The sequence below is a fragment of the Lepeophtheirus salmonis genome, chromosome 11 (genome assembly GCF_016086655.4).
Source record: "Lepeophtheirus salmonis chromosome 11, UVic_Lsal_1.4, whole genome shotgun sequence".
Lineage (NCBI taxonomy): Eukaryota > Metazoa > Arthropoda > Copepoda > Siphonostomatoida > Caligidae > Lepeophtheirus > Lepeophtheirus salmonis.
Window position 1 is genome coordinate 9,382,973 of NC_052141.2, and position 20,817 is coordinate 9,403,789.

Genomic DNA, 20,817 nt, shown 5'->3' on the forward strand with positions numbered 1-20,817 from the left:
TCTTATATAGAAAAAAATGAATTACCATTATTTATCATTTATAAATAATTGGATAGGAGTTTCATGTACTTTACATAGAAAGAAATAACTCGCTTTATACTTATATGTTCTCTCTTGAATATTGAAATAATAATGTGAATAGCTAAGAAAATATAAACATTGTTCAGGTTGCCAGAAAGAAAAATAAGTTACCATTTTCTACTTTTAAAATATAGTAGGGCATGATATTTTCTCACACAAGACACATTATAAATCACATAACCTCTTATTTTGGAGGGGAAAAAATGGGTATTTGCGTTGTTTACTTATTTGAGTTTCTAAACAAAATGAAAGAGAGTGGCGCCGATTTGTGGTAAAAGACTACAACTCCCTGAATATAAAATATAAGTGATTTTTTTTTACATAGAGCGCATTGTGAAAATGTTTCTCCGACTGCGCCATTTCTTTAAACACTTAGTTATGACAACAAACTTCTACAGACTGTCACACCATCTTGCAGATAATATTTATTTTTAGGATGCTCAGGCCCTTATTTAATTATTTATGTCAACAGACTCTTTTAAATGTTCAAAATGTTTTTTGATATCAAAAATAGTCATTCTGATGATGCCTAAGTCCCTGACAATATCCGTTGGAGCTTTTGATCAAGAAGACAATTCAACTATCAATTTTCGTTTAGTCTCTATGTTTTCAATCTAAAAGTTTTTCAAAAAATATATTTTTAGAAAGTTTATTAGTTTTATGAGCACGTAATTTAGTTTACTTTGAAATTTGTTCACTAGATCTTAAATTTGAATGAATTTTGTGTGTGTAAATTTAAGTACATTGCATGAGATCTATGTATATATAATTTTAAAATCGGAAAATTAAAGGATAATGAATACTACAATTATTTTGCCAAAATTAATTCAGACATTCACAAATCTATTTTCATAACCCCACTTATGATTAGGTAAATAAACAGACCTAGTCACGTTGAGTTCAAGATAATAATTTAAGCGTTAGTCATGAAGCAAATTTTGATATTATTATTTTAGTACTGTATATCATGTGCTAGGAGCAAAACTGCGCGTGATTGGCGGTTTCACTAACAGAACCATAGGCACTATTAATTAATTATCTTTGACGAATCTAACACCAAACAATCATATAACTGCTTTTAAAAAGTGTTTTTTTATAGTAAGAAATCTTATCTTTCTAATCCAACTTAATGTAAGCCCATATTGTATTCAGTGTGAGATACACATCCCTAAAGCCATCTATTTGCAAAATAATGAATTGTCTTAAGTATACTTACCGGCTAATCCATTTAGATATGAACACTTATTAATTCAATAATTAATGAAGGTTTGGTGATTGAAATTAATTCATATTTCGATATGTTAAAGCATACACAATTAGTTGCAAAACAAACAAACCTGAGCTCTGTAGCTGACGTACAAATCGAGAAAATGACACTTGAACGTAATTGACGAATTTTCTTTCGCACACTCCAAGCAGTTGGCGTTTCTCTACGCCATCAGCAATCCTGAAAAGTTGGAAAGGAAGTAAGGCTCTCCCAAAAAAGCCATCTGGACCCGGATGAGTTAAATAAATGAACCCAGGCCCATCCCCTCAAGTCCAAGAAGGTTAATGCTAGAGATATCTAGATTTTACACCAGACTGTTCAGAGAGCTTTAAAAAAGTGGATCGAAAAAGCCTTGTGAGGGTGGAGAGGCGCTTTTCGACTCTAGCAATGAAAAAAAAACATCTTCTCTGTTGTAAAACTATTTTGAATGAGTTATGAATAAACTCTTTTTCGACACTTTTGGACTCCCCGACAGCCCTTGTTCCAAACCCTCAACTACACCTTTTGGAGTCCTGTTGAGAGGGGAAGCCCTTCAGTGTCCGTCACCCAAACACCGAGGCCCTCAAAGTCATTGTCAGCCTGCACTGGGACAGCATGACAGAGGACTACATCTGCAGTGGATGCCAGGCCTTCCACCGCCGCCTGGAAGCCATCATTGCCGCTAAGAACGGCTACATTAATGATTAAGAGAGCTCAGACACATATCTACTTTTAGAATGATTTTTGTTGAAATTTTAAAGTTAATTAAAATCTTATATCTTGTTTAATTTTAAAATTCCATAAGGTCAGATTTTAATGGACCATTTATTATCATAATTAAAGCAATAAAACATGAGTTCCAATCGACGTCAAACTTTGTAATGGATCGAGAACGTTTATTTTTTGAGTAGACATGGAATAATTCGTTTGAGAATCCTCCTTTTTTATTTTTCTTTGAATGAGTGATATTCATGTTCATACAAAAAAATATATTTAACGTTTTACGGAGTGAATAAAATATTTACTATTAGACACAAATGGGGGGAAATGCTTTTTACAACGAAGGGATTTATTTGTGCTTCCAGATTTTAATTAACTATGAGCCACATTTATAAAGGCATATATTATGTATGCAATTGTAGTTTATTCCAGATTTGTTTTTATAAGACAAACAAAAACTTTGATTACTCTTGAATAAGAAATACCCCTCATTTATGCTACTTTCTTGTGGAAATAAACAAGTTTTAAAAGAATTCATTAATTACAATTGTATTATGATAATAAGAAAAATCTTTTTGACTGTGAGTGGAGAACTACCCACAGAATAATTAACAGAATATTACCAATAGAAAATTCTCAAAATAAAATGTTAACTTATTTCCCATTAATTAATTGCAATCATTATATATTATTATTGTCTTAGTCTTGAGGGCGGAAAACATATGATTTTTGATCTTTTTCGTATGTAAGTACAACTATGTTATACTTCAACTTTTCTTAATTATACAATACAAAACTTTTTGTGCACACTTCATTATTATATATTTTTTTTTAAATCATGATATTGTAAATTTAATTTATATTACAAATCTTATTTACAAAATCTAAAATATCCCCTGATTTGGGAGTATTTTATATTTTTAAATTTATAAAGTATGTACGTTATAATTATTATGATAAAATTAATATCCTCTTGATATAGATAACACGAAAATGATTTGCTTCTAATGTAACTCTAAATCTCTGACGTTTGACGTTTGTTTGAGATAGAAAGATAAAGTATGGCGTACAGGCAAATATGTACCGTGCTTTAAGTATGTATATAAAGACATTTCATTTTTTAACTCTATGGTTCGCTCTAAATAATATGTTTGTACCATTTTCAAAGATCAGAAATGGTCAAATCTCCGATCAAATTAACTTTTATCCCCTGGTTTTAGAACATCTTAATAATTAATTTTGCTCTACAAAAAGGGTATTGCTTACAAAATACACTCTTTAATAATACTATGTACCTATATAAAAAAAATATATTTTGAAGCCTACACTTTAAAGATATAAAATAATGTTTATCATCTTTTTCATCTTTCGTTTTTGACGATAATTGAATTTCATTTTAATCCTTACATTTTCGTTAACCAAAAAATAAAAAAATATTCTTCCTATCGAATTGTCGTTCATCTAAAAATAATAGACATTAAAGTCCATTAGTTCCTTTGCTCAGTCAATTTTCAGCTTCCCACATACTAATTTCTAATTATTTTTGTACAACTTTTTTGCTCTTTTAAAAAGAGCAAGGTATTGTTCAGAGCTTCAAGACAGATATTTCAAGTCCCAACAATCCACATTTAACATACTAATGAGAAGCCAGAACTAGAAAACTATACTGTGGAGAGGTTGATATTTTGGAGCCTACGCGGAAGATTGTTCACAGAAAATTTTTTATCAGGGGGAAATTGTTTGTTATTATAATTATAGTTGATAATATTGTAGAGAAAAACGCGTGCAAGGAGGAGGGGGGGGGGAAATACATATGGTATCATTGTTTAAAATACTGATGTGATTATCATCTGCCTGCTTTATTATGATTTTTGAGGGTATAACGAATGTATTTATTAGCAAAATGTTTAATGAAGATATACTACGTATAATTGACTTCGAATGATAACGTTCATGATTGATAGAAGAAGATGTATATTATTTAATCAATGATGCCATAAGTATTTCTTCTCTTCTCCTCGCACGCTTTTCTATTCTTACCAAAATTATCACCCTTAATTATAATGTACCGGGTACTCAAAATAAATCAGCGCCTGCGTGCACTGGCGATTTGTTATGATGAAGCTGTTTCAGGACGTCTCTTTTTTTTTTCTTTCTGGTAGAAACGTTGTTGTATCAACTAACTCTAGTAAAGTTCTGGTCCTTCTAGAGAGAGCTCCTCCAGATATAAAAGAGATTGAATTTACAGAAGAGCACTGTGACGATGATTTTGCCCCCAAAAGAGTTATTTTTAATGTCTATGAGGGGAAGAGATATACAATAGATTATAAATGGGAAAGCTGGTAGCCAATATTTTTTTGTGTTGTTCCATACTTTTGGAAAATATTCTTTCAAACCCAACCAGGTTTTCACACTTCAAAACATCACTAATAATAAAGATATATTGTATATCCAGGGGCATAATTTTTATCTTATTCACAGGCACTTTTGTTGGTTTTAGCCAATCAAGACTCTTTTCAATTTAACCCCATTTAACATTCTAAGGCTATTTTTTTTTAAATTGGAAGGAGACTTGAAGTATATAATCCATTATGAAATAGATATTACCGCAATAGATTAAATTTTAGAGGACAGAACATAAGGACCAATAAGTCAGTCCCACCAATCATTATATTTTTTTACTCCTACCTAGAATTGAAGACAATTGTAACGAAGAAAATATTGAATTAATCAATAATACTTGAGTCGTTTATGATCCAGTCACACACATTGTATTTTAAACTTAAGGTACTTTGTCTCTTTGGAAGAGGATATAATAAACCTTATAGAACTGAAATTAGTTACCATGTCATTTAAACAGTTGTAGTTAGCATAAAATAACAATAAGGACTGGTCCTTTGACTTACAGTATTCATCAGAGCCGGACTCATAGAACTGCAGTCATTGTAGAACCTTCAAATACGGAACAACCTACGACAATAAAAAAAGGGCCCTTTATGAAATATATAGAAAATTTACATTTTATGTAAGTTGGACAAAAAAAGGAAAGGTTTTGTATTTATTTTCTGAGAGAGTTAAATATTAAAAAAAAAAAAATTGAAGTAAGCTTGAACGTATATCTTTGCTCCAAGCCTGCTTTCTCTAAAAACCTGCCCTTGTATCACCCACCACATATAGTTGTACTAGGGTTAAGTATTTTGTAATGACTATAAGATCGCAAGTAGAAGGCCGAGAGAGAGGCATCAAGGTTCAATGTGTAGGATGTAATATTTGGCTATATTCACGTTGGGTCTATAATTATCACAAATAATAACAATTACATGATTAAAAAAATGACATTTTTACTTGATTTTTTTTACAAATACAAAATGAACATATCTACATATAATTATAAAGTTTTATATTGTTGAAGTGAATAATTAAAAAAACAAAAATGTCCTCAAATTATATATCTGTTGTTGCATCTAAATGCTACCGATACAGGAGATATGTTCATCAATAAACCGTCTTTTATGGGGTTCCAAGAACGTTTTTGAGATTTTTAATAAATATAAATCGTAAATTTGAATCATAAATAGCTACGCTATATCCGGTATTTTGGTTTTTACAACTGCCCGAAATATTTATCATCTGTAATGAATGAATAGTGAGAAACATTGGATATACAAACCAAAGAAGAACATTGCTGAGTATATCCACAACTTTGCTATACCCATCTTAAAGCATGGGGGTGAAAACATTATATTTTGAGTGGGGTTCTATGTTAAGGCGAAAAGAGGACTTGACTGTATGTTCGTCTGTAAAATCTGAGGCGACTACTTCCTTTCTCAAGGCAGCGCACTGGAAATTGATCGTGTAAAGTGTTTTTCATCTCGAAAATGACCCAAAACATACATCCAAAGCAACCAAAGAGTGACGGAAAAAGAAGCATATTAGAGTCATGGAATTGTTTAGACAGTCTCCTGACCTCAGCCCCAAAAAAGTAGATATCATATTGCAAAATTATATAATCGTGGAGGATCAAATACTTAATTCTTCCCATGTAAATCACAATAAATGTATTTTTTTGTTACAAAAAATTGAAAAACTTTAGACATAAAAAAATAGATGAAATATTTTTGACCAGGTTGAAGGGATTTTACCCCTCTCTGCGCCGTGAGGTAAAGGATAGTTGTTGAATAATCATTAGTTGCTCTTAGACAACAAAGTACTTTGACAACTGCTCCTATAATTATGAAATAACTGAGAGCTTGTCAATACACCTTCTTGAATAAACATATTGTTCACTACAAAGGACTTCAACTATACATATTTAAATGACACTTAAACCTTGTCTTGTGTCCGTTTTTATTTAGGACTGAAGCCTGAAGTCCCTTATAGTTCAGTCTCTGTCAGATCCAGCTCATTCCTAAAACTTTTATAGTTCGGTCCTTGATTGCGTCACTCAACTTTATTTATTCGTTTAATTATTAGTTGTTTTTCTGACAGTCTAAGGGATCCGTGCTTCGGACCACTCCTCAGACTGATTTGGACCGACTAAACTAGGGCTGACACAACACTACTTATTCCTATATAGTGGGCCTCCTTTGTAAAATTTCGTTCTTGATTATATGCATGTACTACAAATTTATTTTTTATTTGAAAAAAAAAAAAACTAGTTATTTTTTATTATTTGCAATTTATTTTGCAAATAATAATAAAAATATGGAAATAGGTGCAATATATATTAGGTTGCCTCACCCCCAACTCTCCCTGTCTATGGGAAAATCGTGCATTTAATTATTTCAAGTTACAAACTTCATTTAATGATATACAATCGATAAAAACACATTTCAACAAAGATTCTTTTGAATTACATATTCACTCCTATACAATTGAATTCATGATGACGGATTTTTTTGAAATATCAACACTTAACCTTATCTATGATTGACAAAATATACATTTAAACTGGTATTACTGCACAACTAGACCCTTAAGAACCAAAAACATAAAGGCCCGCAAATATTTTGATTGATTTGGATAAACTGCACCAATTTATAATTCTAACATGACACTGGATTGTTTCATTTCAACTAAAGCTCTCTATCATCATTATCTATGAAGTTATCAGTGTCCTTGGGCATGTGCCCAGTACGGAGGTACACAATACTGACCACGCAATGTTCGTATTCGAAAGAAATCTAAAGAATTTCGTCTTTCGTTTTATACATTTTTGTCTGTTGAATGGGAAATTACTGACCTTAAAGCAAAGACTCTGTAGCAAGAAACATGGTTCAAGATATTCCCTGCCAAATTAAAGAAGCAGATAGCAAAAAAAAAAGCTGCTTGTATTTAAAAATTGAGGAAATTATACGTGTAAAGTAGTTACTTATTTAATCATAATTTTAAATTTATATTATTACTTAAAAATTATAATTAATATAAACGAAAATATCTTAACAGGAAAAACTATTATTTATTGATCATATATAAAACTCCTACACCGGTTTAATCAAAACCGATCCATAACTTTTGCTATCATCCTGATGAATATCAAACAAAAAAAAATTAAGAAAGAAGACATACTTTTAAAGACATGCCGAAACATCATCATTGAGCATCCTTTCAACTTTGTTGGCCGTGGCAATGACGAAGGTACTAATTGAGGATATTGCTTATATACAGAATAACTCTGTTTTTGTGTCTATATACTACCTTTAGTACCTTTTAGAGTTTCTTAGGACTGCCTAGATACATGATCCTGGAATATAAACTCAAATTGTGCATGAGCGTCATATTAAAAGAAAAAGACGGAGAAAAAAGTATATATGCATGTATAAAGTACTTCAGGCTCCAGAGTCTAAAGTACTCTTTGGCTCGTCACAAAGCCCTAACAAAAAGATAGCAAGATTATTTTTCATTCGGTAACTTAGGAAATTGTTTACAACTTGATATTCTTGAGATATCCTTGTACTAATACAAAAAGAAGTACAACCGTTTATAAAAATGACGTCATTAGTTTTAAACGTTTCAAAGCATTTTTTTTCCTTAGTTGGATGAAGAATTGGCGATTGCAATTCGACAACTAAAAAATAAGATTTTGAACATGATGAGCAGAATGGGAACTTTAGAGAAAGTGAGGAGAATGCTTGAGCAACTTATAGGTTTACTAATGAAGGCCCTTTTTAACATCCGCTGACTGTTATATAATGTGATGGGGGGGGGGGATAGAGAGAGAAAGGAAATGACTTCTATAAGGATGAGAACCTTCTACATTTAAAATAACATTAGTGCATGGAAAATAATGTAATTATATTTAAATTCATGTATATTTGTTTTATTATGTACTTTAAATCAACTTACACCACAAAAAGGCGAGAATACTTACATATCTCAGTGGCATATGTTAACTTGACGAAAATCTATAAAAGAATAAACAAAAGAGAGAAAAATACACGCACACTAACAGTTTTTATTTTCTAATCCCTCAAATGTTTATTTTATCTTCAAAAATCGTATCTCTGAAATGAGATCCAAGAGGCGGAAAATATCTTTAAAGTCATGCCTTAAGCATCAGTGATTCACTTCAAAACTATTTTTCAGGATTTAGAGACTAGGGGCAAAAATACAAAGGAAATAAACTACTCTTCAGATAAGTTGTCTCCTCTATACTAATTTGAGACCCACAGAACAGATATTAATCATGATTTTATCTCGAAAACACGAATAAAAATTGTCCTTTTTTAAAATCAAAATTCTCACCTTAAAATCCTGGTTTTTTACCTTCAAGATTGATTTTCGGGGTAAATTTGCAGTAGATACGCAGTACACCAACAACTATCAAATGATATGTATAAAATTACGTGTTGTTCACACAATAAATCTGCAGATCGATTTTTAGGATTCATGTCCTGCTGTAAAATATTTCAAGAGATGTAAAACTTGTCAAAATCCTCTCCTGTGTAAATTTACAAAAAGTTTTACAGGGTGCAGAAGCTATATATGCCACCAATTAAATTGACGAATTCGTTGTCCTAAATATTTAGTAAAGGCACGGAGCCCTCCTTAGAATCTACGCCAGGAGGAGGAACATGCCAAGCAGCACAACCATAGTGAAGCCTTGGATTGACATGGCTGCCAATGGGAGGCATTACATTATAGCAGAAAAGAGAAGAAATTCCTTTTTTATCACGTTAGATGCTGTGTCGATAAAAAATTATATTTATCTAGTAAATTCCAAAGGTGAAAACAATTAGTATAACCTATATATTTGTGTAAATAATCATAAAAGTACATACACTATCAATTAGGGATATCACCTAGGTTTCAGCTTAACCTACATTAGTGACCCTACTGAGAACAAATCGAGAAGCTCAGCTGCAGTTGCTCTAAAAAATGTTTTTTAGTAACTGGGCGATCCTAAACTCAGTTGCTCAAGAACCTCTGGCCCACACGCCATGGACAAGCCGACAACATGTCGCCCACGCGTCCAACCACAACTGACAACACGTTGCACAGATACTGACAACCTGTTGTACAATATCCTGGAGATTGGGTGCAGAGCAAGTATAGCAAGGAGTGTAAGCAAATTCGTCTTATTCTCCTTGGAGTTATACGTTTCAACGTGCTTCACCAGACATAAAAAACCACAGTGTTCTACAAAAATCACTCTGGGCCCCTGCACTTCTCAGGAATTCTATGAGGATGGACATTCTATACTTAGTTTCGCATTCCTTCCCAACACTATTGCTGTTGGCCTCTCAGTCGTTCCTCCTGAGGGAAAGTACTCTAGTAGAGAATAGAAGAAGAAAACAGAATAAATTCCCTTTTTTAACACGTTATATGCCGTGTAGATATTTAATATATTGTATTGATGACCTAAATTCAAATGATGCAAACAATGAATACAACTTAAATATATGTGTGTGTGAATAATTATTAATATACATAAACTATCCATAAGTGATAAGCTTACTTATATTAATCTACGACTTAGTGCAGCAGGACTCGGTTCCCTGATGTTGTTTTTTGCTAAATTTTATATTAATTTCAGATATGGGCATGTCGGATGTGGCGAAAAAATCTTTATACTTTCCATCTAGAAATATATCAAGTTGTATTTCATCAGTTGCAATAGAGTAGTTCAATAAAATAAAAATAACTAATTTGATCTCTTGGACCAAAAAGTAAAGCCCAATAGGTTAGCATCTGGTGAGTAGGGGCCCACATTTTCCTTGGCCAGAAAGGCAAATAGTCGTCCAACCACTTCTGGGCCTTTTTGGACGTACGTGCTGGTTCACCATCTTGCTCGAACACCATGTTCATGTTGGAGATCCACAACTGCTTTTCAATCTCCTTTGGTCTTTTGCCAGCGTCCAAAATTGTGCAGACCCAAATTCGTTGGTCACAGTCCAATGGGATTTCTTAGCTTTGTAATACACTTAGAAAGATTTGTTTTTGTTTATTGTTAGTATTTGAGCGGGAAAATTTTAACACCTTCACAAAAATATGGATTTATGTTGTAAAAACGTAGTGTTAATATTTTTCGCAGCACCAGAGATATTTGATCATCCAATTTTGTGAAAAAACAATTATTAATCTTATGACATTACCTTATTTTAAGGGTTTTTTTAAGAAGGAATATCCGCTCGGGGTTTCAATGATTTTTTGCAAAAGGAACTTATTTGAAGCATAAAAAATTAGATTTTCATTTACAAAGAAGCAAGCTTGTGAACGAAACGGAAAATTGAACGACTTGCCATAGAGCGTGTGTTAAATAAACGAAGCAGATTTTTTTTTTTGAACGTTGAACGCTAAAAACCAGATATTAGTGTTCTGTCCCAATAGTTCTAACAAAAAATTCAAGATATCAAAGTTTAAATATATCTTTATGAATATGATTTAAAGGGCTGATAAAGCAAAGACGAACGCTTGGGAGACCTATTTTCTGGCAGGTGCACAGGGGTGGGTGGGCTGAGTGGGCACTTTTAATAGGCTATCGAACATGAAATTTTCTAGGATTCTACCTTAACTCCTTGAGGACGTCCTGGTACTCCATGGCCCCTATTGTCAGACCTTTCAGGAACCAATATGGAGGTATACTCTTCCCGTCTGAGGACACAATTCCCAGCATCATCACGAAGCTGGGAACTTAGTCTGGTTGACCAGTAGAACCTGATCAACCACGAAGTAGCAATAGTTCATGGAGTTTCTCGACTAATTAATGATCAAGTTTTTCTTGTATTATTGGTGTATTGGGTGCGAATCAAATCGGCTTTAGTTTGCCTTTTGGCCTCCATCCTGACAATTAATAAACCGATTCTAGTAATTTGTGGCTCTTTCGAATGCTAATATTCACAGATTTATTGTCTTAAAAAATCAAGAAACGTAGTTCATGAATGAGGCCTCCCGGACACTTTCAAGTTGGAAGTTGCAATTTGCTGTAGAAAAGTGTACATGGCAGTACCTTCTTATTGGAACGTGGAACGGAAGGGAAATAATGGCTGAATAATGAACAAAGAAAAAAAAATGAACAGAATGCCAAAATAGCAAAACGATTAGAATCCTGCAAGAGGTTTGAGAAGGTCTGGTTCAAGTGCACTATTGATTTGTTTTCCAATTAAGCGAAAATAAAATCAGTAAAATGTTGTAGATGAACAAATAAATAATACTCAAGTTTCATAAAATCAAAGTGTGGGCCCAAAGCTTGACAGTAGGATTTAATCAGGACTTTACCCCCATACATTTTAATTAAAGAGTTTCATTATGCAACCAAAATGACCGCTAAAAAAAAGCTTTGTTTTTAAATCATGCCAATGAGTTTAAAAAGTTGGAGCAACAATAATAAATGCCATACCGTTTGATCTCTTCTGCATCGGTGTCAGTACTGAGAAGGCTACAACGACCATTGGCATCTCCATCCAGTAGCAAGTTAAAATATTGACATACAAAGCGTCAACTGACGTAAGGGCAAATGACCAAATCTCAAATTTGAATAGACAAAACGTCCACCAGAAAATATTACATTTCAAAATATAAAAAACATTTTTGAGGACATTTCAATCCAGACATTTCCCTTACATAAGCTAACAGTAAGAAACCTTGATACAAAAACCCATTTATAACTCGAAATTTCGGCTTGTTTCGGGTATCATTGGTCCCTAAAATGAGATGAAACCACCTGATGTTAATTACATGACTTTTAAGGGCTCTCTCAACACCCAAATATATTCCACGAAAATTATAAAGTTAAAACGATAATACAATTTAATTTTTTTTAATTTATTCTATTATTTTCTTATAAATATAAAATTGGAAATGTAAAATTAAAAATGCTGAACCCGTATTCTGTGGTAAATATCGGGATATTAGAAGGACCATAAAAACGGATGGCTCCATATATTTTGTGATATTCTTTTTTCAGATGATGCAACATTTACTCAACAGACTTTACCCACCAAGACATTACCATCTACATAAACAATATTAATGGCCCTTCGACACCCCCCATTTATACCCCGAAAGTGGATATTTGTTCATGTACTGGCGGGTCCAAAAAGTAATGAAACTCATCACCATCAGATAAGTTTCCTTTAAAGGCCATTCCCAACACCACCTCAATTAATATTAGTTAAGGCTGCTTTTGAGTACTGCCGGTTCCCAATATGAGATGAAACCCCAAACAGTCTCAAATTTTTGTGGGGCCTTCGTTGTGTAAATGGACAGAAAATTATTCAGTTTCATGATGTTTTAAAAAAAAGTAAACCCATATCTTCAATCAATTTCTGCTTAAAAAAATAATACAAATCAAAATTGCAGCTTCACAAAAGCGTCTTCTCATCATTTGCTTAGAACATGTCTCACGAAAGATTCCTATCTTTAAGAACCAACAAGGAAAAGCCTTCATTTCTTTAATAGCATTTATTTCCTTGTTTATTTTCCTTTCTTCTTTTCCATGCAAGATAAGGCGAAGAAATTGTATTCAACACCTGAACCTTATTGTAAAGTATAAACATACTATAGGAGCACACTCTTTATACGGTTATCCTATTTGCAAAATACTAATATTCTAATCCAATTTACAAGATTTTCTTCTACTTTCCTTATTGTTCATAATGCCTTAGAAATAAATGATAGAATGGCATTTAGTACTTATACGTGAAACATAAAGCTTATATAATGATACGTTATAGGGCAATGAATAAGGTTGGATCTTCAGAGTGATAATTCAATTGAGTTAATTCATTAGGTCTGAAATTGACACTTTTTTTGGCCTGCTAAGAGCTTCGACGATGGTTCTAGATGCCTAGCTGTTTTCCGTTCTTTAATAACGAACTTTGAATGACCCAGTCAGCAGTGCATGAGCAGATAGGATGTTTTTGTAGTTTTTAGCGGCTATCCAAAACTGTTGGGGCTCAATTAAAATAAAATAGCATCCATCAACAAAGCTTTTATTCCACAATCGTGCAAAAGGAGGAGTGTCCTTTTTGCAATTTGCACCAGAAGACACAATGTTGAGATCGGGAAAAGGTCCCTGTCTGGAGAGACAGAAGGGTAATGGTAGAGTCTTAAAGTGACAGCTAAATACTGTTTCATGGAATTCTCCATAGAAAAAATTGAGCGATTGTCAGTATTTTTTTTACTAACACAAACAGTGATTTTATTGTATAATAATAATTTTTTCTATTATTCACCTTTCATGTGGCTTTGGTTTTTTTAAATCAGATGATTAGTTTAGAAGATATTTAACTTTATAAAAAGGGTGTTAGTTATGAAAAGAATCCAATATCTTTACAAGAACAGCAAACAGCACTTTATGCCGCTGTTAGAATTTGAGTAGGGCTTCAAGCTCAACACAGATGTGTACATCAACCCCCTGGAGACAATTGTCAATCCCAGCATAGGTTAACTTTATTAAAGAATATCATACATATGGTAACAGAACGGTGCAATTGCGCACAACTCTGATAAAACTCAGAAATGGTACTGTGAACCCCACTACTAGTAGAGTAAAATATGGCCTCAGAGCTCTTCAGGTCTAAATCCACTTGATATCCATGTCGAGGATGTAGACAACATATTTTCGAGTGATTTTTCTTAATATTTTAAAACTGCCTAACTACTTGGCCTAAAGAATAACAATGTTGCAACGAGCGTGTCTGATGCCAAATTAAACAAGAAAATACATCTTTAGTATTTATTAACTTGTAAGTTTTTTTGTTCTTGGAAACCAGAACAGTATTTTATTAAGGTGCAATCATAGTTCTTTCATTCTTAAAAGAAAGGAAGATTTAAGTATAATCGATAACTACGAGTGTATGTGCTTATGAATGACAGAGAGTGGACACTGAATATCGATTGGGGAGTGTCAGTCCCTATTGGATTTTGAGTATAACTTAGGATTTTTACAGAAGTAATTCCTGACTATGTTGTTTGCAGGATTAAGGACACATTGAAAACCATATTGCCAAATGCCATTTTGACGAACAGACACTTTGCAGATTGACCACTTTAGCGATTAGACACTTTGCCGGAAAAAAATAATTTATATTTTTTCTTGGCAAAATGGACATTTGACAATGTGTCTGTTTGGCAAGGTGTTCGTTTGGCGAAGTGACGGTTTGGGGAAATGGTATTCAGCAAAGTGTCCGGGCACGGTGCTCGCATAATAAGGTGATGATCTTGTGCTTATTTCTACGGTTACAAATCAATAAAATAGCTATAACAGACGACGTCGTTCAGACAAATTAAAAAAAAAAAAAAAAAAAAAAAGAAGGGTCGAAAGTAAATGGAGAGATTAGTCAAATTTCTGAGTTTCTACAGGAAATTTAGTTGAAAGTAATAATTGAGAAATACCCACACTTTTAGTACCCCATATATTTGAATTGTATTATGAGTCGATCAAAAAGTCTGTAAGGGTAAAAGTTGGGTTGAGCAAAACGCTGAAGCTCTTACGTAACTTTTTCAATAAATATTTCTTTTTTTTTTATGTTTGTTGAATAATAATCTTTTTAACAGAACTGAATCCAAGTCCATAATTTCCTGAGTCAAGTTTGAGTCACCCGTATCTTTCTCAGGTCCATTAAAAATGACATGAATCCGGATTCAAACACTGATTTAGGGATATTCAATTCCTAGGGAAGACATCAAACTCAGTTATGAACTTGAGACAGTTCCAGACCATTTGCTCTCATGGTGGTCCAACCAGTAACATAATAGAAAATAGTCTATTGTCAGTGTCAAAAGTTTTTTTTTTTTTTTAAATCAGTGAGGGAGTTATAATTAGATAAGAGTCCGAGGGGCGAGAAGATTGACTAAGGAGGGGTGGTGTCAAATTCCCTTATAAGAGCCAATCAGAAATTAATTGACACCTGAGCACGGAGAGTAATAATGTTTTTGAAATTAAATGTATTAAAACTAATTATGATTGAAAAATTGATGTATTTTTTTTCCCACCTGTAATAAATAATAAGTTAAGAATAAAAGAATTTTGTTATTTCTTTATGAAATTCCTATATACATAATATTGAATCGTTATCAGAGTCGTCCATAAAAATGGTATCGGAATTGGAACCAGAATCGGCCGAAAATTTGGTATCGGTACATCTCGAATTATACATAATTTACCTTCATGCAAGTTTTCTTATATGAGGTTACACATAAAAAGATTTATGTACATAACTCATAATCTTTGGTTGAGGAGAAGTGAAAAGAAAGAGCTAGTCAAATTTTTATTAGCTATCAAAAGTTTTTTTTTTTAAATTCTGTTTCTCAACTTATTTTGCTTATTGCTTACAATTTTATTTTTTATTTTTCAAATATATAATATGATTTCTGTGTAGTTGAATTCGAATTAAAAAATTAGAGTTTAGTTGAGTTGTTCGAGACTTTGATGATTTAAGTTGTCTGTTCCATTTTGACTAAGGCGAAGATACTTATATTTCACTTTTTTTTTTTTTTTTTTTTTTTAAATTGGGTTCAAGTTTGCTTTCAAAAAATAACGTAAATAAAAGAAGTTAACAAACTTTAAATTTTTTAATGAAAAACTTATTTAGACTCTTATAACTTATTCATAGTAGATAGTAATGAGGAATATTGTAGCTTATATTATAAAAAAATATTCAATGTATATTTTTTTTTAAATATGTTTTTTGTTCTATTTTGTATTTTGTAAGTGATCCAGGAACTTAATTTTAATTCAAATATTTATTGTAGGGGAGTTGTATTGGGCAATTCTGTCTTTATCAGTCACTTCCGACATTGTTAGTCTGAAACATCGATGAACTCGCATAATATCGAAGTACCTTCATAATGATCTCTTGGGGCATAACCCCTCTGTTCACGGATCAGGAGTTGTTTGGGACACACTTTCCAACGAGTTGTTTCGTCTCATTTAGGGAAGTCATTTCCTTAATTGTAAAAGGTTGCAAAAATTGAGTTTCGACGTTCCGCTCTCGCTGTCTCGAATTTCTAGATAAACAGACAATATAATTAACTGAAGCAATCTATAAAAAAAACAATTTTAAATATTGATTCTTAAATAAAAAAATTAAGTCTATCAGATAAAAATATTATGTGGCCCTTGGACTACCCAGTTATAAACTGTAAGAGTTTGGTGGGTCTTAAAACCTGTTATAACTTGTAGGATATGGCGCCATTCCTATCCTTTGTTATGAATAGTTACATAATAAATATTTAAAAATTCGGCACCAGTAGTCCTATTTCGAGTAATTTACAAACAAAAATCGTCTTTACTAATGTCTAGTATTTTTCAAGTTCGAGTAATAATCGAATCGAACTCTAGTATATTCCATAGATAGAGTCATTAATTTGTTTCTTTTTCTTTTCGAAATGACGGGAGGACATAGTCCTTAATGTTCCTTTGGGTGAATTATAAATAAATATACAGTTTAAGCTACATTGATCGATATTTAGATGTTAGAAAGAGCCCTTCAAGTTCCTTAACTTCATACCTCTTAAGAAAAAAAACATTGTTACAAAAATAACAGTTGAAGAAAAATAGACAATCATTCTAATGTTTTAATTTAATTTTAACGATGTACTGATTATTTCTTATAGAAGGTGATTAATAAGTTCGGGAAGATGAGTTTTAGTTCATATATCTAATAGCTAAATTTATAAATTAGAATAACATTTTGTGAAATTGATCAAATTGTAATATTAATCAATTTAAGAAAAAAAAAACTATTCTTCGAAATAGCCACCCTTTGCCTAGATTACATAGTGGAAAGAAAAAGGTATTTGAGTAGAAGTAGCACCGACAAAGTTGTTTACCTATGAAGCATTCCACAACGTCCAAAAGGACTGTCTTTTAAGCAACTTCATTAACATCAGCCCTAGAAACACTGCATCATGATCAGGGTCCAGATACTACCCAGTGGTATGTCATATGGAACCTTCATTTGATTTAAGATACTTATAATGGCCACAATATGGCCTCTTTCAAATAAATTCTCTCAATTCCTTATTTTTTCCTTGTAAAGATCAATTATTGGGCTAATTGTTAATAGCAATTGTCAATCATTCGTTCAAGAATAGCAATGTAATCTACACATAATATTAAGAAAAAATATTTGAGTTTTCTTTCATGTTGACTATGTAAACATAAATTTAAAAAAAATATTTTTTTGTAATATACCTTGAATTTTATAATGGGAAAAATTAAAAATAATGTATATTACAATCCTACAATCACCTGAACCTGGCACAGGCCTTGATAAGGAAATCATCGTCCAAGTTGGCTATTACCTCGAGAATGAAATGTCAATAGTGTTTTGTGCACAGTTATTGGACTCTCTCTCTAAGAGTCCCATGCATAGTAGTCCAGATCCGAGTAGTTAGGAGTTTTATTTCTTTGCACAACACATAAAGGTCTTAAGAATATTTGTTTTTCTGGAATAAATCCGGTATCAATTACTCGATTTGAACAAACTGCACCTAATTAAAATTATAATAGGACATGGGATTTGTGAACATCAATTTGATCTCTTTAGCAAAATTATTCATGGAGCTATTTGCGTACTTGGTCGTTTGCTTAGGAATGAGGCACACAATAACGGCGGCACGGAGTCGTCTTCCTTTGTTTTGTTTTTTCTTTGAGAGAGAGAGAGATTTGGACAATTAGCACTTTGGAGGAGGTTGTGAGTTTGTCTTTTATTGAGTATTCTGGAGGAGGGACTCAGAGTCGCTATGTGGACTGAGAAATTATCCCAGAGGTGAAGTAAATCATTTATACACATTACAAAATCTAATAATTGTCTAATCTCACGTTTAAAACACAATTAAATATTGGTAGACAAATAATTAAGTTAATAAATCCGTACCTTATATAATTCAATTCAAATCTGTTAATAATAAATATTTAGTCACGTTATGTTATTGAAATCAGTAAATAGAAATGCAGAATGGAGCGGTTTGATTTTCAATTTTTTTAGTTGGAAATACGGCTAGTGCGAAAATATATGGTATACAAATAACCAATGCAAAATTGCATTATTCCTACGTAGTAATCTTTTGGCCGCACATCTAGATCAAATTATAAAAAAAAAAAGGCAAACACTCTTTACTTACTCAATATTGATACTAACAGGGATTTTATGAATTATTTTACATAAAATATTTATAAAGAGACATTTTTTTAATCTATCTAAAGTGTTTTTAATTTTTTTTATAAAAAATTGTACTACAAAAAAAAAAATGAAAAAAAAATTTTTTTTTTGACGAGCCTCGTATAGTGCAAATCTTTTATTTTTTTCATTTTCAGCAAAGAAAGATCAACATTTTTTTGCTATTCCATAGGGCAGCTTTAGAAAAAACTAGATAAATATTTTTTATAGGTTAGAACAGTGTCTTTTATAATTAAAAAATGTAAAATAAGGATTTATGCGCAATTTTAATCTTGATTGGCGAAAAAAAGAACTTTTGTGTCGTTTCAAACTTTGAGCAAGATCTGCTTCCATAAGATGACATCGCATGAGAATGAAATTTTGCATAAGTTATTTTCATACTATTTCATAACTTTTCCGAACTAACTGGAATCGAAAATCGAAAAAAGTTGAAAATCAAAACAGTCTAATATACAATTCTACCATTTATATAAAGATTGATATAAGAACAGATAATCAATTCAGTCTCTCTCTCTACAATTCCTCCTTAGATATGTAAATATATCTATATTTACATATGTAAGTCTAAAATACCTACTTTAAAAATAAGAAGTAGTTTCGGTATAAGAAGAGAAAAAACCGTATTTCTCTACCTTGAAGGCATTTCTGGTTCCTGAAGCTTTTTGCTATTTTTTTATTTAACCTTTTTCAATAGAGTAAACAAACAATGAACGTAGTAAAATAAATAGTAATGTCTTCAAATTGGAAAAACAACAAACAAGAATTGGATCCATATATATATACATATATATAATAATATATTTTGTAGTCGATGAACAATCGTAAATGTACTTCAAGTCTCCCTACATTTCCGTAGCTAATTTTCCACTCAATTCAACTTCTAAAGATTCACAAAAACAATAAATATTAAAAACAATAAGACTTTATTAAAACAAATTAAATTGCAAAGTAGCCACCTTAGGCCTGAATACCTGAATTCTTCACCTATTCCTCCGGTGTGTTAGCTTACTTCTTCTTCAAGGCAGTCTTCAGTTTGTACATATGGAAGGTGGCATAGACCTTCGTCCCTAAAGTACACCAGATCTCATACTCAAGATGGTTGAAGTCTTATTTTTGTTTTTTTTAAATCCAGCGTTGTTAATGGGGGGCGTTTGCAAGGGGTAGGCTTGAGGGACTGTAGCCCCTTCCTAATTAACCCCCAATAAAGTATTTCTTTCTTTTTACTAGAAAATTTAATATTTGAAATTTAATTTAATTTTTAGACTCTGAAATTTTTTATATTTTAAATAAAGTTCTTGAAATTTTTTATCTTTTAAATAAAATTTTTAAATTTTTTAATATTTTAAATAAAATAAAAATTTTGTTTTTTAAATTTTAAATATATTTTAAATAAAATTTTGAAATTTTTATATTTTAAATAAAAATTTTGAAATTTTTTATATTTTAAAATAAAAATTTTGAAATTTTTTATATTTTAAATAAATTTTTTGAAATTTTTTATATTTTAAAATAAAATTTTTGAAATTGAAATTTTTTACAAAAAATTAATTGCATGTAAACATTTGTAGATTTTTGAATTTTTTTTAACAAAAAAATTAATATTTGAATTTTTTAAAATAAATGAGACTATCACCAAATTTCCAAAGACAAACCCCCCTCAATATAATATCCTGTCAACGCCTCTGTAATAGATTTTTTCTTTTTTTTAAATTTTTTTTCTATTAATGTTTTTAACCTTGGCAATCAAAACAATGCATTCAGACTCGACAAACCCCATTATTGTATCCATATGTACGACAATTGACTGTTAAGAACCTGGTGCATCCTTGACATTAAAATGATTAGAACAGAATTGTCAAAACTAAAGTACCGTGGTATTGGCTCTAATAATATCAAGAAGACCAATAACATTTTCAGCCGCCTGGGTTGTGTTTTTGCCTTCTTTTTTTTTTTTTGAAGAAAAACTGCATAATATAACGTATTTTCTCTTGGCTAGTGTCCATCTTTGACGACCACTCAAACAAAGCTGAGTCAAAAGAGTCATTGCATATCTAATGATTTTTTTTTAGTACAAACCTTATCTTTCCAACGCTACAGAGTGTAGAGCAATTTCACTTAAACAACGCAAGATAAATATTCCTA